The sequence below is a fragment of the Cupressus sempervirens genome, chromosome 3 (assembly GCF_028749045.1).
Source record: "Cupressus sempervirens isolate cs-2001-9-10 chromosome 3, ASM2874904v1, whole genome shotgun sequence".
Classification (NCBI taxonomy): domain Eukaryota; kingdom Viridiplantae; phylum Streptophyta; class Pinopsida; order Cupressales; family Cupressaceae; genus Cupressus; species Cupressus sempervirens.
The window spans coordinates 459,430,869-459,437,782 of NC_143120.1; positions in this window are offsets into that span (position 1 = coordinate 459,430,869).

Consider the following 6,914-nt stretch of genomic DNA (forward strand, 5'->3'; position numbering starts at 1 on the left):
TTGTTCATCCTTCTTAACCTGCCAAATATCTAACTAACCACTATTTGAGGCTATCTGGGTGTTAATGGATTCGAGGGATGATGCCAATTGAGCCCTCATTGGATTGGTTTGTCTGGATTCTTTCAACCGAGCAATGAGTCTTTCTAATTCAATTTTGCCTCTCACTATTTCATTTATTATATTTTCTTGTGTGCCTGGTGGAGGTCTTGCAATTGGTTTGGGTTGTGGAATTTGTTGTTCTTCTTGAGGAGGGTTTTGGTTTTGAGGGTTTTGATGTTCTTGTGGATTTTCTGGTTGATTATGAACATTTCTTGATAAAAAATCAATTGAAATCCAAATAAATAAACAAATCTAAATGAAATTTGTAAAAACCCTACAAAATAATATAAAAAACCTACAAAATAATATGAAAAACATATCAAACAATGCAAAGTTAGGTTTATATCACTTACGGTGTTGTCGTGGGTGCGCTTGTGGTCTTGGATTTCGTTAACGAGGAGGCATTTTGGCAAATGGTGGTGAAAATGTTAAGTTTTCAACTCGCGTACGTGCTGCTCGCTGTAGGAGTAGAAGAAAATACTAATGAAAATGATGGGTTGCGGGTCTGCAGCCCATCATATATACTTTTTATGTTTTGCTAATAGCATGCACATGCTATAGCGCGCACACACTATAGCATGCACGCGCTATGACTTGGGTAACCCAAGCCATAGTGCGCACATGCTATAGTGTGCATGCACTATTTAAAATAGGAAAAAAAAAACTACTTGTCATCTTTTTGGCACCACAACTTGGTGCATATGCCCACCAATCAAGATAGTGTCAAATAAGTGAATTGTGTTAACCGAGCAAATGGGATTATTCAATAAAGGAAGAATATAGATTTGTAAAGGAGAATAGTTTTGATTAAATCAATTTTGGGATGACATCAAGTGAGAATCTAAATTAATCTAGAAGATTATAAGGATGGAAAAAAATTTGTTAGTGAAGTCTATGGATGAAAATGATTAGGTAAAATCATATGGAAGAGATTCAAGGAAAGGTTTGTGATCCAAGAAAATTTCAAGTTGCAAGGTGCATTACAACTAGCACAATGCATAAAATAATTTTTGAGCACCAAATACATTGTATGTAAGATGGGATGTGATCGAATGGATGTGAGGAATTCAAGGAAAACCTAATGAATATGATTAAGTGGCAAAAAAATGCCTATATAAGGGATGTGTAAGAATGATGTTGTTGTTGATAGCCAAGCAAGTACAAAAGGGTATATTGAGTAGAACAAAGAAAAAGGAAAGTGTGTTGAATGAAGTGTGTGTCGATCATCCAAAAAAGGAAGAGTGTGACGAAGTGTATTGAGAAAAAAGTAGATCTAAATATGGAAAGGTAGTTGTTATTTCTATAGATCATTTCAATGTTACTTTCTAACCATTGTAGTAGAAAATCTCTTAACCAAGTGGATCTAATAGTTCTATTTGTAAATCCTTTTTGTAAGGTTCTAATGAATGTACTAATTTCTTTAATAAGGTCACTCATTGAGGAGTGACAAGTCTAGCAGATCTTTGGTGAAAATCCCCTAATAGGGTCACATTTAGTAAATGTGTTGGTAACCTTTAACAAAGTTGGCTCTTAGTGGAGCTCACTTCAGAAGAGTGAATTTCTTTGTGGGCGATAATTCACATGGTGGTTTTTACCCAAATTGGGTTTCCACATTAAATACTACTGTTAATGTGTGATTAGATGTGTTGCATGCTATTTTATGTTTTCATTTTCATTTTTGTAATATGTTGTTGGTTAGTTGAAAGCTTAATCAAGTTGTTTTCTAATAAGTTTAAAGAGGTAAAAATTATTTTAAGAGAACTGAGATAAGTTATCTAATGATTGAGATAATTTCTTCTATGATTGATGTTGAACATGATGATATCAAGAACTATTCTATAACAAAGGAGATGTGGGACAAACTTGCACTTGTTTATGGAGGTAATCAAAATATATTGAGGGTGAAGGTTGATAATCTTAGAGGAAAGTCTGATTACCTTAAAATGCAAGAAGATGATAATATTATACAATATTATAATAGAATCAAGGAAGTAGTTAGTATTATCAAAGGAGATGGCAGAATCATAACTGAACAAGACATGTTAAGAAAATTTCTTAGAACTCTTCTAGCAATATGCTATTAGATTTTTTGATATTCAAGAATTGAAATCTATACTTTGTAATGTTGTTACCCTTGATAGTTTGATGGGCAAGTTGACTGCATGTGAGTGTAATAATTATGATGATAGTTGACCAAAGATAGAAACTGCTTTCAAGACATCACTTGCCATTGGTAGTTCAAAGAAATAAAGTGAAAAAGTTTAACATAGTTCAGGTGGAGGTAGCTATAAAAACATACTATTTGAGGAGAATGAACAAGAGGAAATAAAAGCACTATTGGCAAAGAGGTTATTGAGAAGAAAAGGAAAGTATAAAGGAGAATTTCCTCTAAAATATTTCAATTGCAACAAGATTGGTCATCTTGCATCTAGGTGTCCTAATAATGACAAGAATGATAAGAAGGACAAAAGGGAGAACTAATACCAAAAGTTCAAAGACAACAAGGACAAAGGAAAGATAGAAGAATATGATGGAGGATGTGTTAGACTTGGTAATGATGCTCCATGTTTTATGAAAGGAAAAGGATCCATTATTCTTAATGATTTGATAAAGTTTGATAATTCTTATTGTGTTCTAGGACTAAAATACAATTTGTTGAGTGTGTCACAAATGAATAACATAGGTCATCAAGTGGAATTTTAAGATCCAAAGGTAAAGATCAATAATGTTGCTAGAGATTTGATTGGCTCTGGTGATCAACCCAAAGGTAACTTATTCTATTTGAACTCTACTAAAAATGCATGTATTATTGAAAGAAGTGAAACAATAAATGAAGATGCTTGGTTATGGCATACAACATTTCGTCATGTAAACTTTGATAACCTTATTAAGATTAGTAAAAGGAAAAGAGTGAAAGGTTTACTGAGATAAAGCAAGCTTGACAAAGTTATATGTAATGAATGTCAGATTGGTAAGATGACAAAATCAATATTTTCAAGCAAGTCCTATTCATCTAATGATATACTAGAGTTAGTTCATACTAATCTATATGGTCATATGAAAGTGCAAAGCTATTATGGTGATTGATATTTCATTTTGTTTGTTGATGACTACTCTAGGATGATGTATGTAATGGTTTTGAAAGAAAAATATTATGCATTCCAAATATTTAAATGGTATAAGGAAAGAATTGAGAAGGAAATAGGTAAGAGAATAAAGTACTTAAGATCTGATAGAGTAGGTGAATTGATTTCCAATGAATTTATTATCTTTTTCAATGAAAATGGAATCAAAAGACAACTTTTGGCACCAAGAACTCCGCAATAGAATACCACAACTAAAAGTTGGAACAAATCCACAATTGAATGTGCTAAAACATTATTGATTGATAAGGGAGTTGAAAAAACATAATATTATTGATTGAGAAGGGAGTTGCAAAAATATTCTCAAGAGAAGCCATAAGTACTGATGTTTACACTCTTAACTGAATACAATTGAAGAAAGGTACAAACAAGACTCCTTATGAACTTTGGTATGGGCACACACCTAATGTTAGTTAATTTAAAATATTTGGAAGTAGGTGTTACATACTAGAAGATTTTAGCAATGGAAATTTTGAGGCTAAAGGAGATGAAGGAATATTTTTCAGGATACTCCACAAAAAAAAAAGCTTATAAGTGTTTGAATAAGGCTACTAACAAAATTGTGGAAAGATAAAATGTAAGGATTAATAAGTTTGCAAATAAGAATGAGGAATATAGAGAAAAGGAACCTGAAGACTATCAAAGATTTTTATATGTTCAGGAATGAGTTCCTATTAATTTACCTAAGCTATAACGAGCTGAAATCAGGGAACTAGTTGAACCCCCACCAAGTGAATAAAATGTTGAACAACATAGAACCAAGCTTGTTCTAGAAAAGTATGGTAGAAGGAACCACACACCAAACTAGATAATTGGAAATTAAGATGTAGGAGTCATGAAAAGAAGTAAGTTAAGGGATAATGCGTGTTTGATTTTAGAATAAAACTAGAAAAATCAAGGATGCACTAGATTATGAAGATTAGATTCATGCAAGGAAGGAAGAGATTGATTAGATTGAAAAAAATTGTTACTTCTATGTAATTATGATATCATACTGATCTGAATAGCAGATCATACAAGATCAAATAAAGCATGAAGATCCTTATTTAATGATTAGCCTCTTATCTCTTATATAACCTAATCGGTGTTCTCCTTGGAAAGATATTGTAATGTTCTATTTGCATTGTTTTAGTTAGTATATTTACTAACTAACTAATGTATACTTGAGACACCAATCTTGACAAGGTATTCATAATTTATATAAGGGTCGACTTGGTAAGAGTCATGTCCTTTCTAAGGACATGCCTCTTGAGTGCCATATATATTAAGGGTTAGTAATGTGGATAAAGGACACACAGAAAACACAGGGTCTGCTCCTTTAGCATTACTACCCTATATGACTTATAGCAGATATAAAACATCTGTAGAATAATTATTATATTATAAGTAAAACCTTATAGACAGGTCTAATATATTCAATACCATCTTTAGGAGTTCAACAAGATGTTATATTAGTTTGGAAGTTCAGAATTTACAGAAACTTTACACGGTATTAGAGCTCTAGTAGTTGAACCTAGGTTCTGCAAATTGACTATTAGATTTAAAATATCTAGCAACTCCTTCTACCTTCAATGGCTAGCACAATCAGACCCAAAGATAAGTTTGATGGAAAAGAACACTTCGTTGCTTGGAAATTCAAAATTATGATGCTTCTTGAAGACAATGATGTAATATAGTTTTTTGATAAAGAATCCAAGCAACCTAATGTTGATCCTCATAAAACTATCTAGAGTAAAGGAAATAAGAAAGCCATGCAAATCATATTAGATGGAGTTAAAAATGAAATAGTACCTATGCTAATGTAACATCAAACAACATTTAACATGATGAATGCATTTTTATATGCATATGAGGTTAACAATGCAACTAGAACCCTTGCATTAAAAAGAAAACTAAATCATTTACAAATAAAGAAGGGAGAATCTATGAATTCATACTTCCTAAGGGTGGCTCGTCTAAGAGATGAACTTGCAAGTATAGGGACCATAATTGAAGAAAAAGAGCTGACATTGATGGCTATAGATGGGTTACCAGATTCATGGGAAACATCTCATAAGGAGTAAGTGTTGGAGACAATCTTCCAAACTTCAATAGACTTAAATGAGATTTCCTTCAAGAAGAATCTAGGAAACTTAAGAAGAGGAAAAATAAAAACTAAAGATGAAGAACTTCATGTTCTCAACACAAATTCCTATAAAGGTAAGAAGAAGCACTTCAAGAAGAAGAAGGGTAATCAAAGAAATGACAAACCTAATAGAGATTTCTCCAAAACAAAATGCTTCAAATGTGAAAAAATTGGACACTATAAGTCTAATTTCCCTAAGAATACAAAGCAACAAGTAAACTGTACAAACATTACTAGGAAAGAAGAAAACTATGATCTTGAGAAATGTGTATTGTATTGTGCACTATCAAATGAAGTATCAAGCACAACATGAGTAATTGATAGTGGATCATCTCAAAACATTATAGGATACAAAGAAGTACTAGACTCAATATCAAAAGATGTTAATGGTGAAGTTACCATAGGTGATAATTCCACTCATTTAGTCAAAGGAATTGGGAAGTGTACCTTAAAACTAAAGTCAAATATTTCTCTCCATCTCAAAAGAGTACTCTATGTACTAGGAATAAAGAGGAATCTAATCTATATTACAAAACTTAAAGATGGTGGACACAATGCTGCATTCATTGATGGTAAAGCAATGACCTAGTCTAAAAACTCTTCATTTAAGAAATCAGAGTTGATTTGTCAAAGAAAGGGATACTTGTATGAATTAAACATAGAACCTATTCAAGTCTTAATTCATGAAGCTGCTGATATAAATGAAATGTGGCATAGAAGGTTAGGACATCTAAACTTCAAAGCCTTATCAACTATGGAGAATATGGTTATTGGTTTCCCTAAGTTGAATAAAGATCATTCAAGCACATGCAAATGATGTGCTCTAGGTAAGAACACCAAAAGTACATTTCATGATAGCACTAGAAAAACTAACAATGTTTTGGAATTGGTCCACTCAGATTTATGTGGACCTATGTTTGTTCCTTCTCTTGGAGGATTCTAGTACTGTATACTTTGTATAGATGATTTCACTAGGAAAACATGGATTTACTTCTTAAAATGTAAAGAATAAGAAGAAATCCTTAAGAGATTTAAAGAATTTAAAACCTTAACTAAAACCTTATCAAGACACAAAATCAAAGCTCTTAAGACTGATAATGGAGGGTAATATACTTCAAACTTGTTTATAAAGTTTTTTAAAGAAGCATGAATTAAGAGGGAGTATATTGTTCCTTATAACCCATAGCAAAATGGGGTAGCAAAAAGGAAGAATAGAACAATTATAGATGCATCAAAAGCTATGATATTTGATCAAAATTTATAATATTATCTTTGGGCAGAAGCATCTTATACTTTTGTCTATATCCAAAATAGAAGTCCTCATTCTCACCTTAGAGATAAAACTCCTGAAGACTGAAGTCCTCATTCCCACCTTAGAGATAAAACTCTTGAAGAAGTATTTTCTAAGGTTAAACCTAATATAAGCCATCTTAGGATATTTGGGTGCCCAGTATACATACATGTTCCAAAAGAAAAGAGAACTATGTTCCAAAATAAAAGAGAACTAAGTTAGAACCCTCTGGGAGAAAATTTATTTTTGTCGAGTA